This window comes from Dermochelys coriacea, chromosome 3, assembly GCF_009764565.3.
Source record: "Dermochelys coriacea isolate rDerCor1 chromosome 3, rDerCor1.pri.v4, whole genome shotgun sequence".
NCBI lineage: Eukaryota > Metazoa > Chordata > Testudines > Dermochelyidae > Dermochelys > Dermochelys coriacea.
In genome coordinates, this window is record NC_050070.1 from 124,099,032 (window position 1) to 124,121,879 (window position 22,848).

At 38.9% G+C, this 22,848-nt stretch overlaps 1 protein-coding gene across 5 annotated transcripts in view; it reads right to left on the reverse strand.

The window, feature by feature from the left end:
* The window catches only part of PRKN (parkin RBR E3 ubiquitin protein ligase), a 1,277,841-nt gene that overhangs the window by 984,184 nt on the left and 270,809 nt on the right, over positions 1-22,848 (reverse strand). The gene's annotated exons all lie outside the window — the stretch shown is intronic.

Below are 22,848 nucleotides of genomic sequence, written 5' to 3' on the forward strand. Positions count from 1 at the left end.
ACATATATACTGTTTGTGTCCCACGTATTCGTCTCCCGCCGGATATAACAAACAAATGCAGGGAATACAGACGTTTGTTAGAACAAGGATGCATTGAACAGCATAAGAACTGATAGTTCCCTGCTATACTGTAAAACATAGTCATACAGACCGGCTTCCCACAGATATAATTCTACAGAAAATAATGATGGAAGGGAAATCATCTACTAGCTGAAATGTTTGAGTGTTTTTTGTACCAGTGTGGTCTTTTTCAGAGTTCACTAAAATACCTGTAGTACATAACTCAACTCCAGTACATACATACTCCTTCAATGCAGAAAATTACCACCAGACTAGCCATGTCATTTTAGAGGTACAGCAATTGGTTTATACATTCAGAGAAGCCCGGCAAACAAGCTCATGAGTTTATTGCCATTCTGCTGGGGGGACTGCTTTTCATAATGAGTCTGAATGTGCCCATTAGGCTCACAGTGAGGAAGAGACTAAAAAAACCACTATATAGAAAAACCTCATTATAACCGCATCACTCACTGAGATTGTATGAAAAGCAGAGATATATCCTGGTGAGTTACTTTAACCAATAGGTTTCATAGACGGGAAACAGAGAATTAGTAAAACCAATATAAAACAAGAAATTATCTAGACCAAGTGAATAGCAGACATCTGCTACTGTAATGATGGCACACTGGTTGCAACTGATGTTCCATTGTAAGAGTTTATTTTGATTCCCAGTCTAATTTTTCAGTTGGAGAAGCTGCTGATTTCAGATTTTTAGCTGATTTCAGAATCTGATAAATATTTACATTTTCCAGAACATTGCAGTGGTTGTATGATGGTGATGCTATCGTATAGTATGTATTGTGATTTCCATCTAAAATTTTAGATGACAAAACTTTTTACCTCTAAAATTCTAGATAACAATTAAAGCTTTTGTACTTGAAAAGTTTTGCCTTTATGTACCCAATAACAATATAGGATTTCAAAATACAGTCAATAGGAACATAGCACACATGTCCTTTAGAGTACTATATGGCTTCTTATACTATATCCTCATTAAAGCTTTTTCAGTTTCTATGATGGAAGGTGTCCTAGTAATGATTGTGGGGTTTACAGAACATTATTGGATCAGAATGTCTAAAAATCCATGCAACTGAAATTTAATTTTGCAGATGTACCATGTGATTTGGAACAGTAATGGAGGAATGATATGGCAAGAGTGAATTCCAGTTATCTGGAATTGAAGACCTCATGTCTTCTTAAAAAAAAAAAAAAAAAACTTATAATGATCCACTACATAGGAAATTATCTTGGCAAATAAAAGGAGTTGTAGTTAATTCAACCTATCCCAGAGGATATATCTATTATTAACTTATTTTTAAAAAACTTGTATAATGAACTAGGCCTTACAAGGACTTGAACCTGACTCTCTCACACCCAAGGTGAGTTTCCCACTGCTCTAAAGGTCAGTCAGTCTCTCCTGTTGGAAAGATTCCATTTTGTGGAAATAATTCAATATTTACTGGGCCAAAAGGAAAGACTGACTATATTGACTGATGGTTAGGGCACTCATGTGAGATGTCAGAGACCCAGATTCAAGTCCCTGTGTTTCCTACACCCCAGCTGATTGTGCTAACCACCAGGTTCTAAATCAATCCCTCTTCCTTGGTGAATATTTAATTATTCAAAGTGGCACAGCTCCAACAGAAGAGACTCAGAGCAGCCCAGTTCAGAATAGCTAACAGCTGGGTGGTGAGAGTACTCACCTGAGATGTGGGAAGATGTGTACAAGTCCCTGGTCTAAATGAGGCAGAGCAGGGACTTGCAGTGGGCTCTCCTTCATGAGTGCCATAATCACTGGACAATTGCCTGTTCTGGGGTCTCTTCCTCCCTCTATCCTGGACCAGAGATTCCATCCTGGACCTGAGGAACCTTTCCTAATGCAAGTTTCATTAAAACTGATAAACTGAAACTTTTTGCAGAAATGTATTAAAATAAATCCAGACCAGCTCTAGCCCTAAGGCACTTGCCAAGGCCATACAGTGAGTCAATAAAAGATCTTGGACTACAATTCAGGTATTCTGCCTCCAGGGTCCCTTCTCAAACTACTAGACAATTCTCCCTCATTTAATTCTTATGGATGCCAGTACTAGTCTTATGAGAAGAGAACAAATTAAGAAGTGCGCTCACATTCTCAATGCAATGTAATCGACAACAGGGAAGGGGTTGATGACAGAAATGCTAAAACAAAAACTGGAGTAATATTTAAGTGAATTGTTAAGCATAGCTCATTATACTAATCCAACACACATACTGTAGGCATGACTGATGTTAACTACCAGGAAACCAGAAATCTCCCTTCCTTCTCTTCCAGAAGCCAAAGTATCTTCATGCCAACGTTTAAGAAGCTAGCAGAATTGTGGAAGTACACTCATTTTAACCACAAGCAAATATTTGAGTGGCCCATGAATACACTGTATTTTCATTTTGCAATAAAAATATATCTAATCCCTCATAATCACAAATAGTTAAACTGAGAAAAGTGCTTAGCCAGCAAATTATTTGTTGGAAAGCATTAGTCCAAATTCTACCTTTCACACAATAACTTCATCAGAAATCATGGAGTGCACTTAACATATTTTAGTATAAATTTATTGATGGCATCTTTGTTCATTCAGAAAGAGCCTATTAAGACTTAAGATCCAGGCTGAACAAGAAAAGATACTCTTTTAAAAGTGCACAGGTAATTCCAGTTACATTAATGAGAGTTACACAGATACATTAAAGAGACCCCTTACAGTGAACAAACACTTTGAAAACCCTTATAATTTAAGGTTTATCTCCTGAACAGGTTTGATCAAACTTTGTTGATAGTGTAAACAATTTTTCAAAGGCACACAGGACCAGATTTGAAAAGGTTTCCAGATGCCTAAAGAAGCAGATAGGCACCTAGTGGAATTTTTTAAAGCATCTTGTTGCCTAACTTCCATTGATTTCAAATAAGAATTAGGTACCTAGGTGCTGTTAAAAGTCCCACTAGGTGTCTGTCTACATCTTTAGATGCCTAAAATACCTTTAAAAATCTGGCCTCAAGTTCATAAGTTCTAAACATTGCAAGAACCCTTACGTATCAAAAGGCAAAATCTCAGAAAAAACTGGTGTAACTGGAAGGGAGAGAAAAAATAGAAATATGACAACAGTTCACAATGTCTTTAGATGTCCAAGATAAGCATCATCATTCAATAAATTCAGTGAATTGGATAATGCAATTCCTTGTTTGGAAGCATCAGCAAAGTTTCTGGTTACACTGAATGCTGTGAAGTCTGCATAAATGAATAGCTGCAGAAAAAGAAGAATAGACATACACACACAGGTCAAACTTACAGTTTATTCTAGTTTTAAAGATACTAATGGTTCCAACAAAACTCCCCATTTTAAATACAGGAATCACTATCAAACCAGCAAAATCTTTCAAAATGCAATGAACTTTTTAAGTGTCACCCACTGCACATACACAAAATATGATTTTTAGGATGTCCTAATGACTTGAGTGGTAGAGATATAAATGTCCATAGGAGGACCCAAAACTCACTTCCTGGGCAGGTCAGTGCTGGGAGTGTCAGAAAGAATGTTCTCCATCTTGGGCATACATTTGTACTGAGCAACATTTCCCTTTTTTTTCATTCCAGGTTGACACTACAGGCTCAGAATACACTGTGTTGTAGGGTAAATGCTGTGTATTCTGTCCAGGGAAGGGAAATTGAAAACTTATACATAGAAATGCTGGCCTAGCACACAGGAATAGGTTGAAGTACTCAAATCGCACCAGGAATAGCCTTATTTTCCTTTGAATACAGGACATACTGCCTTATGCAAGCTGAAAGCATGTTCTCCCCCATCCCAGCCCTGCACGGCACATTTTAAAAAAAAATCAGAGCTAACATATACTTGAAAGCATGTGAACCTCTTCCCACTGCAGAAATAATACACAAATTTAAAAACAAATTATGGCTTTCTGGTCTAAGAAACTGTAGACCTTTAACTGATTAAAGAATACATTTTAGGAGCAACCAGAAGATTCTTGTTTCTCCATTGAAAAAATTCTGGTCTGATTCTGATCTTACGCATATACAAGTGTAAATCAGGAATAACATCACTGAAGTCAGTGGAATTGTATCAATTACAAACAATTTAAGTGAGATCAGAATCAGGCCCCTTATATACTGCTAAACTAACTGCAGTGCTCCCTATTAACTAATTAAGTTATTTATGCAACTCTCAGTAGGTCTACTAGAGGTTAAACTTCACAAATGGAGTGCAGAAGCCATTATGGGAGATGGGAAGAAGCATGGAGGCAAATTTAAGAAAAAAGCATCAGACAAAAGAATGAAGGCATGGACCAGGACTTAATGGCAGAGCTGAGCAAAAATCAGAATTTCCACCCTGTCAGAATTTCAATATTTGGACATTTGTTTACATACCAGATCAGACAGAAAAGTAAAACTGTTCAGGAATTTTTCAACGAAACTTTTTGCCCCCATTAAAAATGTCAATTAATCAAAACCAAAAGTTTTCAGGGAAATATATCAGTTTTAACTAAAAACTTTCCAGATGAAATTTCTAGTTAAAATCACAGCCAAACAGAGAGAAAGAGAGACACGCACTTTAGAATAGCCAATAGCTCAATGGGTAGACAAGACATTCAGCTGGGAAGTGGGAGACCTATGTTCAAGTCCTTGTTCTGAATCTCTCTTGTTGGAGCTGTTTCACTCTGTATAAATAATTAAATATTCATTGAGCCAAATAAAGAGAAAGACTGGTTAGGACACTCATCTGGGATGTATGGGAACCAAGGTAGTCCTTGCTCTCAATCAGGAAAAGCAGAAATTGGAACCTGGGTCTCTCAAAACATATAGGATGCCCCAACCACTGGACTATTGGCTAGTCTGAGTGAATCTCTCTCTCCAAAAAAACCCTCAAAATTGCAAAACAGATTTCTTGTTTCCCATATCTGTTGCCCTACTGAGAAGTCAAAACATTTACATTTTTTGAAGAACAAGAAGTTCCAAAAACATTTCAATTCAGAAATGTCAAAACATTTTATTGACATTTAGATCAAAACAAAAAGTTTCTAACATTTCCAAATCAAAATGTTTCCTTTTGAGTCAGGTTGATGTTAAAATTCATCTGCATAAATTACCATGGTGCCTCATGTCATCATTCTTCTCTATGGCTGGGCTCCCTGGCAGGATGACTTCTCCCATGATGCTCTGTATTCATGCGAGTCCCATGTTGGCACATGTGATTCAGTCAGAGGGGAGAAAAGAGATGTAGCCTAGCCAAAGAGCCCAGTTCACAGGAGAGAATAGGGGCACAAAGCACCTGAACTACAACTCTCATATGGCACTGCAGCACTCTAAGCAGATGCAATTTAATGTCAAACTGACAAGAAAAGAAATGTTTCATTTTACTTCAACAACAACAACCCAAAATATTTTGATTTAAGTCAAACTGACCCAAAATTAAATATTTCATTTCAAAGTTTTCCAAAGGAAAAATAAAATTTCTGAAAAAAATCAAACTTTGCTCTCACAAAATTTTACTTTTACAGAAACTGTATCTTCCATTGAAAAATCATTAACTGTATGTAATGGCTTTCAGTTGATTTGTAACTGACTAACAGAAAGGTCCTACCACCATCCACAGTAGGCCACTAACAGAAATAAGTTACCAAATAACAACTGTCTAGTGATCTCTGTGAAATAAGCTTGTCTCTAATTGGTCACCCTGTCAAGAAGGAGTAAAGTACAATACTGTGACATTTACTTGTCATTCTCGAGGAGTCCGAAGTGTTTTACAAACTGTATATTAATCAATCAATCACCAAACTGGAAGCAGCAAAACAATACAACTGCTTAGTGCAGACTTAAAGTATACCTATCTAGTTGAAGTTACAGAGAGGAATTGTAGGAAGACATAATATTAGAACCTGAACTGGCATTTGAAAAAGATTCCAAATCCTTCAGCTCTTTCTACTCATGCAAATCGTTCCAAGGCTTCTTTAATGATGTAATGCCATTAGCTCCATAATGGGCACTGTTTCAGTTCTGATTCAGAGACAAAATCTACATCACTCCCTGCAGAAGCTGGGTTCTCCTATTTGTGAATAAACTACTAGGATATAGTCTTGGTATACAGAGGTATTATTCTAGGCTCTAAAAAACTAATCCGTGCCAAGAATGAACAAAGTTTATCTATTACTGCATCACTGAACTGAAGTTTCAAAATTACTGCTAACATTAACAAGAATAGCCAGTTCCTCTTAATTTCCTTGTTCACAAAAGAATACAATTCTTCTTTCCTGTACAACAAATGAAAGGCAGGCTGATTTAGGCCATTTAGGGTTTTATAGGTCATAATCAACCTCTTAAACACCAGAGACCAATGGGCTGCCAGTGCAGATGCTGGAGCACTGTTGTCATGAGCTCCTAGTGAGATGCCTTGCTCAAGCTGCTGTGTTTTATACCAGCTTCAGTTTCCAAATGATTGTGCGGTGTAACACCATGTAAATTGCATTGCAATACTCTAACAGTATAAGTTGTCCCTGTATAACCACTTACATTGTGGGATCACTTCCCTCCTCTGGGAAGAATGTGCCTCTCTGATCAGAAACATGCTTGGTTATAGCTAGAGCTGGGTGAAGATTGCCAAAAAAAATTCCATAACAATTAGCTCAAATTTTAAAGTAATTTTTTTAGTCTATGCTTGTACTTATTTCACGTTCACTTTAAATGAAAATTTGAGCAATTAAGTTTTACTCAAATGAAAGCTCATGGAAAGTAAATCTGAAATTGAAACATGCAAATATTCACACCTTATGTGTTATACATCATAGATGGAACACGGACTGAAACCTAGTGATTGAACAGTATCCTCATCCCCACTTTGTCCTGAGCTCTGGCACACATGCAATAAAAAAAAGTAATACAGAAATAGCTAATCTAATGATATATTCATAGTGACATTTCCTTAAAAAGCCTCTTTTCCTGATAAAGTAATTTCCTTAGACCTATATAGCCTAATGTACACCCACTGAAGTCAATGCCAAAGCTGTCATTGACTTCACTGGTACAGGATCAGGCTCATCCAGTATGTTGTCCAAAATTTAAACTGATGCTACACTGGTCTTTAATATACTTCCATGTCAATGAGGGTCCTTAATCAGTCATTTCCATATTCTATAGTCTCACCCATTCTGTGTTAGTATATTGAGTCCCATCTTTAAAAACAAAAATACAGTTCTGGAGCACTAAAATTCCACTTGTCCTCCAGGAATGGCATGTCTTTTTTTTTAAAAAAGAAGAACTCAGTGTAATGCAATAGAATTCATGCAGATGGGCATAAAATCCCTGCCAGGACAGGTGATATATTATTATAACTCCAAGACTGTGATGTAATTCCAAACCAAAGTGACTTTGGCTATGTCCACACTGTGCACAGTGTGGACTACAAGGTGTGAATTCCATACTGCACCAAAGTATTACGCTCTAACTGTCTCACCTACATGCTGCTGGCGTGAACAAAAAGGCACCAAATTGTGTTAACCTAGTTCTGTGTGAAAGAGGACTATGTTAATATGAACTAGGGTACCTTTTTAATTTGTACCAGCCATGTCCACACGGGCCAGTTAAAGAACAACACTTTTGTGTCCTCTGCAATTCACACATCACTAGTCAAGCCCTAAGATTCCAGGGCTAAACCAATTACACTTAGTCCACATTCCCCATAAAATTGAACAATTTTCTCGTATGACACCTACATACTCGTTATGACTAGTTTCATTATGTCTGAGTTGAAGACCTAGACAATGATTAGCATGCTAATAGGTAGTGAGGCTTCAGTAAGATGGGATTTTTCTTAACTTCCCAGAGAAATCAAGTTTATCTCCTCCCCGCTGCAAGCTAGGATGCTTAAAAATTTTCAAATAACAAATATTACAGTAACAGTTAATGTAAATAAAATACATTGTGACCAGAGTGATAAGTTTTGTTTCTTTTGGCATGTCATAATATGGTATCTCAGTATTACAGTTGCATAACTGTAACACTCTGGTACTGTATGCCTGGACTCTTTAGAAAGCAAAAGGCTGTGTGATTAAACAATCCTGGGAGAGGAATCTTGGGAGTAGCCATTTCTACAAGGAAAACTTGAGCTGGATTTTGTGTCATTTCTTTTTCAGTTCCTATTTTCAATGAAACCAAACCTCAAGGAGAAAGGGATAAAGCCTGCTATATCCTATCCTGCACTGTGTTTGGAGCACGGTGGGGAAGCCACCTGCCCATAATAATACAGGCATGACAAACACCTCAGTCTCCTTAATTCCTTAATATTTGAATTCACAAGTTTGTTTCATTTACCCATTCTATCCCTGTGCATTCATATGTTACTAGAAAGGATTATGAAAACTCATGGTGATCGGGGGAGGGCCTGGATGACTGGAAAAAGGCTAATGTAGTGCTGATCTTTAAAAAAAGGGAAGGAGGATCTGGGGAACTACAGGCCAATCAGTCTCACCTCAGACCCTGGAAAAATCATGGAGAAGGTTCCTCAAGGAATCAATTCTGAAGCACTTAGAGGAGAGGAAAGTGAGCAGAACAGTCAGCATGGATTCACCAAGGGCAAGTCATGCCTGACTAATCTAATTGCCTTCTATGATGAGATAACTGGCTCTGTGAATGTGGGGAAAGCAGAGGACGTGTTGTTCCTTGACTTTAGCAAAGCTTTTGACACGGTCTCCCACAGTATTCTTGCTAGCAAGTTAAAGAAGTACGGACTGGATGAATGGACTATAAGGTGGATAGAAAGCTGGCTAGATCATCGGGCTCAATGGGTAGTGATCAATGGCTCCATGTCTAATTGGCAGCCGGTATCAAGTGGAGTGCCCCAAGAGTCAGTCCTGGGTCTAGTTTTGTTCAATATCTTCATTAATGATCTGGAGGTGTGGATTTGCCACTCACGGCCAATGGGGGCTGTGGGAAGCAGCGCGGGCCAAGAGATGCGCTGGCCGCCCTTCCTGCAGCCCCCATTGGCTGGGAGCGGTGAACCGCAGCCAGTGGGAGCTGCGATCGGCCAAACCTGTGGATGCAGCAGGAAACAAACTGGCCCAGCCCGCCAGGGGCTTTCCCTGAACAAGCGGTGGACCGGCTTTGAGAACCACTGATCTAGCGCATGCTTACAAGTGAACTTGGTTCTGCCTCAGGAGAGGGAGAAGGAATAGATGACCTCTAGAGGTCCCTTCCAGCCCTACATATCTATGATTACCAAAGCAAGAGACTGGACAGGAAAACAACTGGGCAGCAAGAGAGCAAAGCCAACAAACGTCTCTTCAGCAACAGCATAGGGCAGGGGTTCTCAGATGAGGGCCTACAAATCTGAGGGTGTATGTGAGGGCTCCCCCAGGAATCTCCAAAGAGGTCAGAACATGTAGGGATAAAGTGAGACAGACTAAAAGTCGAGTAGAGTTGGACCTTGCAAAGGGAATTAAAACCAATAGTAAAAGGTTCTATAGCCATATAAATAAGAAGAAAACTAAGAAAGAAGAAGTGGGGCCTCTAAACACTGAGGATGGAGTGGAGGTTAAAGATAATCTAGGCATGGCCCAATATCTAAACAAATACTTTGCCTCAGTCTTTAATAAGGCTAAAGAGGATCTTAGGGATAATGGTAGCATGACAAATGGGAATGAGGATATGGAGGTAGATATTACCATATCTGAGGTAGAAGCAAAACTCAAACAGCTTAATGGGGCTAAATCGGGGGGCCCAGATAATCTTCATCCAAGAATATTAAAGGAATTGGCACCTGAAATTGCAAGCCCATTAGCAAGAATTTTTAATGAATCTGTAAACTCAGGAGTAGTACTGAATGATAGGAACTATATTAGCAATTCTCCTATTTTTAAGAAAGGGAAAAAATGTGATCCGGGTAACTACAGGCCAGTTAGTTTGACATCTGTAGTATGCAAGGTCCTGGAAAAAATTTTGAAGGAGAAATTAGTTAAGGACATTGAAGTCAATGGTAAATGGGACAAAAAACAACATGGTTTTACAAAAGGTAGATCGTGCCAAACCAACCTAATCTCTTTTTTTGAAAAAGTAACAGATTTTTTTAGATAAAGGAAATGCAGTGGATCTAATTTACCTAGATTTCAGTAAGGCATTTGATACCATGCCACATGGGGAATTATTAGTTAAATTGGAGAAGATGGGGATCAATATGAACATCAAAAGGTGGATAAGGAATTGGTTAAAGGGGAGACTGCAACGGGTCTTACTGAAAGGCGAACTGTCAGGTTGGAGGGAGGTTACCAGTGGAGTTCCTCAGGGATCGGTTTTGGGACCAATCTTATTTAATCTTTTTATTACTGACCTTGGCACAAAAAGTGGGAGTGTGCTAATAAAGTTTGCAGAGATACAAAGCTGGGAGGTATTGCCAATTCGGAGAAGGATCGGGATATTATACAGGAGGATCTGGATGACCTTGTAAACTGGAGTAATAGTAATAGGATGAAATTGAATAGTGAGAAGTGTAAGATTATGCATTTAGGGATTAATAACAAGAATTTTAGTTATAAGTTGGGGACGCATCAATTAGAAGTAACGGAATAGGAGAAGGACCTTGGAGTATTGGTTGATCATAGGATGACTATGAGCTGCCAATGTGATATGGCTGTGAAAAAAGCTAATGCGGTTTTGGGATGCCTCAGGAGAGGCATTTCCAGTAGGGATAAGCAGGGTTTAGTACCGTTATACAAGGCACTGGTGAGACCTCACCTAGAATACTGTGTGCAGTTCTGGTCTCCCATGTTTAAAAAAGATGAATTCAAACTGGAGCAGGTACAGAGAAGGGCTACTAGGATGATCCGAGGAATGGAAAACTTGTCTTATGAAAGGAGACTTAAGGAGCTTGGCTTGTTTAGCCTAACTAAAAGAAGGTTGAGGGGAGATATGATTGCTCTCTATAAATATAATCAGAGGGATAAATACAGGAGAGGGAGAAGAATTATTTAAGCTCAGCACCAATGTGGACACAAGAACAAATGGGTATAAACTGGCCACCAGGAAGTTTAGACTGGAAATTAGACGAAGGTTTCTAACCATCAGAGGAGTGAAGTTTTGGAATAGCCTTCCAAGGGAAGCAGTGGGGGGAAAAAGATCTATCTGGTTTTAAGATTCTACTCGATAAGTTTATAGAGGAGATGGTATGATGGGATAATGTGATTTTGGTAAGTAATTGATCTTTAAATATTCAGGATAAATAGGACTAATCCCCTGAGATGGGATATTAGATGGATGGGATCTGATTTACCCAGAAAGAATTTTCTGTAGTATCTGGCTGGTGAATCTTGCCCATATGCTCAGGGTTTAGCTGATCGCCATATTTGGGGTTGGGAAGGAATTTTCCTCCAGGGCAGATTGGAGAGGCCCTGGAGGTTTTTCGCCTTCTTCTGTAGCATGGGGCACGGGACACTTGAGGGAGGATTCTGTGCTCCTTGAAGTCTTTAAACCACGATTTGAGGACTTCAATAGCTCAGACATAGGTGAGGTTTTTCGTAGGAGTGGGTGGGTGAGATTCTGTGGCCTGCGCTGTGCAGGAGGTCGGACTAGATGATCAGAATGGTCCCTTCTGACCTTAGTATCTATGAATCTATGAATCTATGACTATTCATTAATCCTGAGGCTACTTAGCTCACGTCAGTGCAGCGAGGAATTCTGTAAGCATGGCTGTGGGCTGGCTGCTTGTGCTGTGGGAGCTAGGCCATCCTCAGCGCCACCCTTTTCCAGCTCTTCTTTGAAAGAAAAAAAAAAGAGAGATGGCAGAACAAAGATAGGGATAGCACTTCCCCATCTCCTGCCAGTGAACAACTGGAGGTGGCATATCTGGGTGTCAGCCTGGCTATCCACAGCACAGGCAACATATGGCCATGTTTAAAGAAGCCTCTAGATATGTGTCAGCAGGAAGTCCTCATGCAACCTCTGACCCTAGGTACTGTAGAAGAAATACAACTTCCAGTTTGAAATGTTTTTAAGCAGATGCTTGTTTGAACTCTTTGGGATAAATTCTGCTCACAGTTACCAGGGATAAATTCTGAGTAACATCACTGACATTAGTGGAGTAAACTAGGATTTATATTGATGTAAATGAAAGCAGAATTTAACCCCTTTAGTCTAACAAGTTACTATGAGACTATAAAATGTGTGTTCCTCAAAGAAACAGCCGTTACAGTGTAAGAGAAAAGATACATCTGTGCCTGTCTTTCTCCTGAAACAAACAAACAAAAAGCAGGGGTGGGAGGAGTGGAGCAAAGCTCGAAGATTTGCCACATTTCAAAGATAACTTTGTCCCTCTTGAGTTTTTTTGGTGTTCTATCTGCTTTTGTCTTCCCTAGTAATTTTTAAAAGTTTGCACACTGCATCTTTCTCTGGTATCTAGCTCGTACCCAAATAATAAGTCTCCCTTAGGGAATGAACTCTTAAGATATGATTTAGATTCTAAGTCCAAAACCCTGCAAAATAGCCAGAGGCCACTTTTGCCACATTATATTATATGGTATGACCTGGCTGCTAAAAATATTGCATCATAAACTATATCTGCTACAAAATACGGAGCCAGTTGAAGAAAGGAAGTATATATTTCTAGCACTCTAGAGTTACAATGCAGTTGAATGAGTGGAGTATACTATCTAAATATATAGATATTGGCTATATTTATACTCTCTAAACCTTGAGTATATTTAAAATACTCTCTACATAGGCATTCATCGTCACCCACAATAAGTATCAGAATATAATTTTATAAAATCAATTTCCATTTTTTAAAGTCCTGTAACAGAGTCAAATCATGCAGTCCTTATTGAGTAAATTGAGTTCAATGGGAATTTTGTCTGAGACAGAAGGGACTATAGGATTTGTCTGACAAAAATTTACTTGAGATTTCTAATCAACTATCTTTACAAATATAAAATAAATTAAGAACCTTGATTCACCTTGCAGTGCCTATATACTCTAGGACTCAGATCAATCAGTGATGTTTTGTACCATATGCTTTGTAGTACCTGGGTTGAGTAGGACATACTGAAAATTATAGCAACTACTCAAAATTGCAGAAGGGATTTTTCTCAAACTAATATTATTTAAATCAACTTTGAGCAGAGACAAAGAATATTGAACGCATGTGCATTATCTATGTGAAAACACACAGTAATGAAACCCATGTGATCATTTGCAAAGCTATGCAATTAATTTTTCATGTACTTTTTTAAAACTCTATAAGCTCTCTAATCACACACAGTGTGACCCACACACCCACACATAGCCGCATTACTTTTTTATTCAAATTACATGATTCTGAAATGCTAAAAGGGCATATGTTTAGGCCTAAACAGCAGCCTAAGTTTTACGCAACATGCTGTACCAATCAAAATGTCTAATCAGAATTAAAGAAATTGATAATTTGGTCAAAGGTTTTAGAATGTGAGAAATTTGTATAAAGTAAGTATCTCTGAAATTAAATCATTTCAACAAGAATCAGAATTCTGAAATAACACTGCTACTTAAAACTGGAAATACTGACTAACATTAAATACCAATGTATGTAACAATATTCTTGAAATACACCATCCTCAAGGAATTCATCACAATTGATGCTTCATCAACAAAGTGCAATTATAAATTCTACATCAAACAGGGCAGAAGCTATTTTGCCCATCACAGAACAATTAAGAGGTCATGTTTCTTTATTAACTTGTCTTATAATCATCATTGCTTTTCTTTTCCTTTTTTTTTAAACTGACTCAGCACACCTGTCATTATTTAGATAATTAATATAATTTATTTAGTAGGCGTTTTTCTTCTCCTTGAAAAGATGCCAAAACATACCATTGTTTGGTTTAATAATATATCCACAGTAATTTTTTTTGCATTAGTATCATGGAAACTGCAATAATATTTGCTTACACTAGTTATACCATTTCAACATAACAGTTTCATTGCCACGATCAACATCTTTTAGAAGGACATTGTTTACACCAAGCAGAGAAATCAACCAGTGTATTAAATTAAAAAGGGAAAGTTACTTACCTTGTAATTCTACTTTTATGAAGATATCATCCAAGTACGATTCTCACTACTAGGTCTCATCTTTCTAAAACAAGACAGGCAAAACTCTCAATGAAGTTTTGGCTCTTAGAGGAAGTGCGAATGGCCAGGACCACAAGATAACTCCATTTCTACAATAGACCCATGACTCCCTGGATGTCCAACTGCTATGCTTATGAGTCACAGTGAAGAAATGTCAAGGCCTTTCAGGGCAAAAATGGCCAAGGCCCTATGAAGAAACGAAGGCCTTGAAAAGAACAGAAAAGCACTAAAGGCTCTACCCAAAACAAAGTGCTAAAACCTAACTTTGAAGACGGTAAACAGTCATGGGCTAATTAGACCCAATGTCAGAGAACATTAATTTAAAAATAAATACACAGATGTGACTGGAAGGCAAGGATAGTACACAAAGGACACATGGAGAAGTTAAAACGGAATGGGACATAAATTGGAGACAGAGGAGAGACAGATCATGTGGAGGATGGGAGGACAGTTACTTCAATGTTCAGTCAAGAAGGAACCAACTGCTTATTGGTTGGGAGGCCCAGGGAGTGGTGTAACTACCAGTACAGAGGGGCAGACTTGTACATATATTTCTCAACCTATCAAGTCCCAAATATGGCATACAATGTAGGACACAGACCAGAGAGGAGGAACGCAATAAATAAACATATATCTATGCAAGCAGAAAACTTAAATTAGTGTGGGATTCATTACTTTAGAGTAATTTACTCTGTCATCTCAGTTTCGTGATGCTTTATTTCTGATGTAAAAAATTCTCAAAAATAGAAGTGAGTGGACACCAAATTTGTATAAAATGTAGGTAACTCTGGGATTAGAATGTGTGACAGCACTCTAAGGGTACGTCCACACTGCAGGTGGGAGTATACTTCCCAGCTCGGATAGAAAGAAACATGCTAGCTAAATGCACTAAAAATAACCATACAGCCATGGGTAACCCAGGCAGAGGCTCAGGCTAGCCATCTGAGAATGTTCCCCAGGGATCTGGGTGGGCTTGTACTCAGATGGCTACCCTGCACTGCCACTGTCCTATCCCTGGCTACACTGCTATTTTTAGCATGCTACCTTGAGCAGAGCTAGTGTGTGCATGTCTGTCTACCTACGCTGGGAAGCATGCTTCCAATTGCAGCGTAGCCATATCTTAAGTGAGATACACTTGAGAAGAATGCTCCCATTCCAGGCTGTTTCCCTGAGGAGCCAAAAACATATAGAACTTGTGGAGCTCTTTATGTCTCATGCTGAGGGTATAAATGCAGCATAGGCAGTCTCATTAGAAACATAATATTTACCTTATTTCCTTTCCATAAATTTTGTTCTCTTTTTTTAGTGAATGTTTAATTTTTATTTCACAAAATCAGAAAAAAACTGGTAGAGAAATTGGAGAGGGACACAAGTCAAAGACTTCATCACAATAACAATAAAAAATATTCTAGCCCATCTTCCATTATCTACTCCCTATGCCATTTCTATCTTTTGTGAAAAAGTTAAATAAAAGTAACATGTTTTAGAAAATCTACAATTTCTAGCAGATTGGCATAAAAAAAGTTCCAAAAAGACAGAGAAATTACTAAGTCAGCAATAAATTCACAGTGCATGAATGTGAATCTATCTGTTTTCTGAGTAATAAATAACAAAAGCAGCATCAAGGACATATCCTCAGCCTAACAATTTATAGTTTCAGGGCTCCCCAACAAAAAAGCATGGTCTGGCAAATGTATCTTATTTTAGTAGATGGACTTTGAGAAAACTTACTAAAAGTAAAACATTCAATAAAAGGTCTATAAAAACAGATTAAGAATCATAGTGAAAAGTGTCTTCAAAAATGCATACTTCATTAACCAAAATACTTGCCTAAATTGCCAAGTATAAAAATAAAGGCTCTAAGAATCTGTAACCCTCCTAAATGAAGGCATGGACAAATGGACATTGTTATAAATATTATTATGAAATATCCAGTCTTTCACACACCTTGAATTAGTAGCAATATTGTGCCATTTCAAATTATTCAGCATTTCCATTCCATAATTTAATTGTGCTTGTCAATGATACAGTCACACTCTATGTCAGTGGTCACCAACCGGTCGATCGTGATTGACTGGTCGATCCTGGAGCCTCTGTCAGTCAATCGTGATCTCTGGTCCCTAAAAGTCTGGCGATGCAGCATGGCTAAGGCAGGCTGCCGGCCTGCCCTGGCCCCACACCACTCCCAGAAGTGGCTGTCATGTCTGAGGCCCCTGGGGTGGGGGGAGGGGCAGGTGGCTTGGCATGCTGCTTCTGCCCCCACCCTCCAGCGCTGACTCCGCAGCTCCCATTGGCCGGACCTGCAGCCAGTGGAAGCTGCCAGGTTGGTGGTTGCAGCCCCGGGAGGGTTGGGGGCCAACGGGTCATTTTGGATGATGATGCAACATCTGCTCTATCTTACTCACGCGGCCCATGTCCTCAAGGGGCTTATTCGGCAGCCAAGGAACAAATGGATACAGTAGGGCCCTGGTTATGAACCCCGTAGTCTTCACAAATCAATAAAAGATGTAAGTGCTCAGTGCCTCTGAAAATCATGGCCAACCTGGGCTTGCAAAAACTGATGCACCCAAAATCATTGGCCAACTCTGAAAATTGTGTTTTAAATGACTTGCCCATCATCACATGGCAAGTCAAAAGAACTAGGACAAGATATTCTAGCACCTTGCACAGAACACTAGGCCTATGGTTCTCAACTCTTTCTATACTGTGACCCCAGGTTACAAAATAACAGTGGTTTGCCTCCCCTCCCCCTATTCCCATACTTTAGTGCCCCTTTCCATTTAGCCACAAAGCCCCACCACCTGGGGCTAACAGCCTGAGCCCTGCTGCCTGGGGCTGAAGCTGAAGCCCCACCTGCTGCTGCTCTGCCTGCTGAGCAGCTGCCTGCTGCTTGGGTAGCAGTACTTAAAGGGCACCAAAGAAAGTTCACTCAGGGTGCTATTTTCCCTAAGGCCAGCCATGTGTAACAATTCCTGTTGCACAGAAGTCTCTATCCCCAAGAACCATGCATTAAATGACAGTTATCCTCAAATGCAACAAATCAAAATAAGGAACACTGGGCTTGATTCTTCTCTCACTTACACTGGTGTAAGCCAGGAGTAACTCAGTTGAAATCAATGGGGTTACTCCAGTCTGACAGAAGAATCAGGTAATGTTGCAGAGGAGTTGCTTTTGCGACCAAAAAGATCAAGATACTTCTGGCCCTTGTTATATGGGACAGCCTTGGTGTTGTGCAGCCTCCAAAGTTCACTGAATCCACAACCAAGGAATTTCTGTCAGATGTCAGAATAAAAATTCTGTATCAGACTGGGTATCACAAATCTTATCCTTTGAAGCTCTCTATGACCTTGATCTGGAGGTAGACAGGCTATCAGCAGCCTTACTCCTTGAGACTGGAAATCCTGACACATCCCAGAAAATAAACATTCAAAATGACTCTGCAAATGGAGAAACAAGTAAAAGAGAACAGGCAAGAACCCCAAAAGGAACTAACTATATACTATATACTATATACTAACAAACTAACTAACTATCTAATATTAAGACACCTAGCAGAAGTGGGCACACTCAATGCCCATCTCAGGCTGAAGGTGGTCAAGAAGGAACAGAGCGGTTCATCTGCGCAGCTCTATATATCTTTCCTACAGGGTATGAGGATGTGTAGAGCACATGCGCGGGCTGAACAGGCACTGCTACCAAAAATCTGCAATCAAAGGCCCAGGAGAGAATGAATACCTGAAGTCGAGTACCCATAGGGATGCTACTCGAAGAAGTTGGATTTTCACTGCCCGCTGTTTGTTCCATACCAGAAATGCTTTGAAAAACTGAGTTGCGTTCTTTCAGCAGTGGGAGAAAAAACAACAAAACAGTTGGCTCCCTATTTGAAGGGGATTATTTTTAACTGAGCAAACATGATACAGCAAGTGCTTATTTTTACCCTTACTGTGATTTTCAAGTGATACAGGCAAGCCAAATGTTCACTAATCGATACAGTAAACAATACCATATAACATAATAAGGAGCCCAGAGTCTGCAGCCTCTATTTCCCCCTGTTAGTCTAGCATGAGAGACAGATTTCACTTCTCCTATCTCTTTGTTGAGTAGGTGGTTCTATTACATATCATTTTCTAAAAATTATTTTCATTATATGAGAACCTGTCAAACTACAGTGGTGCTTTAAACCTAGGTGAAAACAGGTAGTCTTCTTGAAATAGCGTTACTTTGTTCAACATGTCTTATCAGAATAGGATAGAGCCCCTTAAGTAGATTTTTATGCTAAGACAGTACATAAATTAACATGATAAATTGCTGGGAATCCTGTTCATAGCAAGGTAAATTTTTATTTCTTTGCATGAACAAGTTTTATGGTCTTAGCTGTGGCTTTTACATAATACAGACTTACATTTTGTGACAAAATAGGCCTATTCAAGCAGGTGGATACTTAGCCAACTCTCAATCATTGTCACCACGAGGGAGTGGTTGATTGGTACATTCAAAGTACTACTGTCTGAAGAAATAAATCTCAGTATTATAAAAGTAATGTAAGGAAAAAAATCACATAAGGCGGCTATATTTTTGTTAATTTAGCCTTCAAGACCAGTCTGATCTTCAGTATATTGGCCATTTTTCTCTTTAATTTTCAAATTCCTAGTGGAATCCCTGAACACTGACATGAACGAGATGGCCCATCACACTGTCTGGAGTGGCTCATGACCAGGAATGCCAACCTCAGGACAGATTGTCAAAAGCAGGGAAGAGACCCCAAACTGGTGGTATGTTCTATAATTAGATTTTAGCAACCCAGTGACAAATGTGAACTCCTGGAACACTGTAACACTTACCATGGAGTCATAGATAGTCCTCTTGGGCACTCTAGTTTATCTTGACACCCAGGCAAACTAGACTTAGTGATAAATGGTCACTTACACCAAAAATCACAAAATATTCAGGTTGCTCCCAGTCCTAAGAGACCAGTCACTTACCCCAGATCAATTTGTACCTTAGATCTCATACTAAAGACAATGCTGGTAGTCAATCTTATAGTAAACAAATTGAAGCTTTTTTAACTAAGAAAAAGAAATGAGAGAATTTTTTACAGGTTAAAACAGGAAACATATATACACAAATGAGTTCAATCTATGATTCCAAAAGGTGATAAGAGATGTAGTAATATGTCAGCACTGAATGTCTTTTTAGGGCTAACCCAGTTTGATTCTGAAGATCTCTGCTTTTTTATTTCTTAGATCCAGCCCTTGTAAGGGTCCTAACAGCAAAGAGATGAAAAATCTTCATGTTAGCTACCTTTATTTCCCTCTTCCAGAATTCAAGTCGATGGACATGCTTTCTCACATGGAGCACCTTCATAGGTGTAAAAGGGACATTAAACCAGCCTTTGTGTTGTGATGTTCCACAATGGCCCATTTAGCCTTGATACTTCTTCTGGATGGGTGGGTGAACTATTTTTCCTGCCTAGGTTCACAAGTTCAGAGCAGCATTTTTACAATTATAAAGCAAAACTTCCATACTACTTGATAACATGAGATACAGACATTACAAGTATAATGCACGCAGCAACTTACAAGCATTTTATAGAGACTAAACACATTCTTATAAGTTCAATAAACATCTTTAACAATATTAACATACAGGTGAGCTGTTCTGGTTTCCAGTGATGATTTTGTCAGTGCTCAGCTGATGCCTACACTCTTGGCAAGAGCTGGCACCTTGTTTACCAGCATCACAGCCACCTCTTGTAAAAGATGGAAACTGAAACCTAGTGCCAAAAAGACAATTTTGAGCTGCTTCTCTCTACCACACAAAGGCCAAAAAACAGTTCAGCATCTTCCTGAATGGACATAGCCTGGGCCACAACCCAAAACCTGTGTATCTAGGTGTAACACTGGACCATAACTTGATTTTCAAGGAGTACCTTACCAAGACCTTGCTGAAAATAAAGACGAAACAACCTGATCAGTAAATTAGCTGGTTCTACAGGGGGAGCCAACATGCAGATATTGAACATACTGGGCTTGCCTTGAGCAATTCTGCAGCACAGTATTGCTCCCCCAGTGTGATTCAGCTCACAAAACTCATAGACACTCAGTTAAATAAAAATATGCATATAACATGTACCAGGAGACCAACCAACCTGACCTGGCCGCCGGTTTTGTCCAACATCACCCCTCCTGACACCAGGTGACAAGTCACCTTGCAGAATCTGCCTCTCAAGGTGCAAGATATGTCATAGCTAACCTTGTTAAAAGATATTTTTAAGTCACTGAACCACTATTTTTGCTCAAAACATCCCATTTGGACAATTTCCCTAAGGAACCTCAATATCACCTCCAGGTGGCATACTAGGTGGCAAGAACAAGCTTTGAACATCGCCAATGCTTATCTCGTGACAAATGCAACTATCTAGTCCCTGATTTTCACCTTCCATGCCATATCTGGGTAAAGCTCCCTTGCTTCCGATGTGGAATGATCAGATGGGCTGCTAATGACTGTAAGTAGGGCCTTTGTGACTTCACCCCTTGCTGCCGTGGCCAGCTAGAAGATGTATGCCACATACTTTCAGGCTGCACTCACCAGCAAGAGATGCCTGGTTCTCTCATGGATTTACATAATACCCGTCCATAGCTATTGAATGGTTAAGATGCATAGCACATTTTACTTGACAGTTTATATAGATGCAATCACAATTTTATACACACATGCGAGCATACACACACATTTTTTACATTTAAGAAAAGTTTTTCTATTCCTTTCCTGGTTCTGGAAGGAAGTATCACACTATTTATAGACCTATAGTACAAAATTGTTATAAGCAACCTTTTTTTCCATGTTCTTTTAATAAGGCATACCACAAGGCATACCTTTAATAAGGTATACCTTTTAATAAATCCTACCATAGAGAAACCCAACCTCAATAAGTTGCTACACCAAAACATTTTCAGGAATAAGACTAATCATGGGTTGGTAATTCCTAAACCTGACTCATCAAAAGTATAAGCTTAACCTTTGGACTGACAAATAAACTATGTTCTTAGAAGGGATTACAGACCTCTTCTTTGGAGGCCATTCCACTAGATATCCCAGTATCTCAGGAAATAATTTATTTTTCTTGGGTAAAGAGAACTGTCACACAAGAATGCCACCGGCATAGGCTGGAGTTCTTGTTTATAGAGCTGGCCATTAAGAAATAACATGTACCATATTTGGACAGTAGTTAGGGTTGCCAATTTTGGTTGGACATATTCCTGGAGGTTGCATCACATGACATAATAGTCAATTAAAGATTAATCTTTAATTCCTGGAGACTCCAGGACAATCCTGGAGGGTTGGCAACCCTAACAGTAGTCCAATCTCATGGTATCAATGCCATGTTCAGTTCAGCTCCATCAGCTGTCCACAGAATTTATTCTCTGAAGACTGTTGTCGTAAAATTTAGTTATACTCTTCAACTGCTAATATTTTCACACATATACTTCCAATTAGGAACATATCTAATGAAATGCAATATCTCGTTGCTTCCTGAGTCCTCTGCAATTTTTATCCATACTTTTTGAAATACGTTTTCTAATGCCAAGCAAGAAACCACCAAAGCAAGTATGTACATGAAAAAATAAACTTCAGAACATCCACTGAGGCCTCAGAATCATGCCCGAGGGCATAATCAATCCTTATGTTAACAGTATTGTTGGGGGCAGCAATTGTCTCTGTCAGAATGATCAAGCTTTTAGATAGTAACAGAAGGACAGCATCCACTAACTATTTTTCCTTAGGCAATCTGCATAAATGCACAGCCAACTTGTTCCGGCCTCACTCATTGTCTAAAGACTAATATCATGGGGTACATTGCACTGGAACAATGGAAGCAGGTAGAAGGGAAAAAAGCAGGTCTCTCTCTTTAAAAAGAAAGCCAAATAGGAAGCACATAGATTAATGCCTTTTACCTTCCAAGTAAAAGCTAGCAGTAATCACTAAGAAAACATTAAACAAACATGTTCAATGGGCTTTTCAGGGACTTAACTGAACAGCAACCCATGAGATATAGCTTAGGACAGAACATATATTTGCACTGAAAAAAAGTAGCACTCATATATGAGTGCTACTTTATACACACAGACACACACACAACTGATTCACACCAAAAATCTTAATTTAGTTGAATAAATTACAATTTCATGAAAGTAGTCTCTGGTGGTGTCAGCAACTCTATTACATAAATCTATATTTTATGGGGTGTAGTTCACCTGTAAACATTTCCTAAAGCCAGAGATTTAACATACACAAAGTCAGCAAAGAAATAATTTATCTATAGTGAATGTGGTAGGGGAAAGTAGAAGTTTGTGTGTTTAAACACTTTTTCTGAACATGTATTAAAAATAGTATGTGTGGTATTCAAAGTGAAATAATGCAGGCCTTTAATGTATTAGTGGCCTTCAGTTATTCTGAAGAAAAATTATGAAAAATACTATTTAACATTTTAAACAAAAATGTACATGGACTTTTAGCAGGGCACCTAGATTAATAGTATCACCAGCAGTCTCTTGGGTCATAATCAATAAACAAAGAAAAAATGACAGAGAGATCACACAGCTTTTAAGATCCATTAGGAGACAAATTGCCTTTTTAATTAATACAACACTCA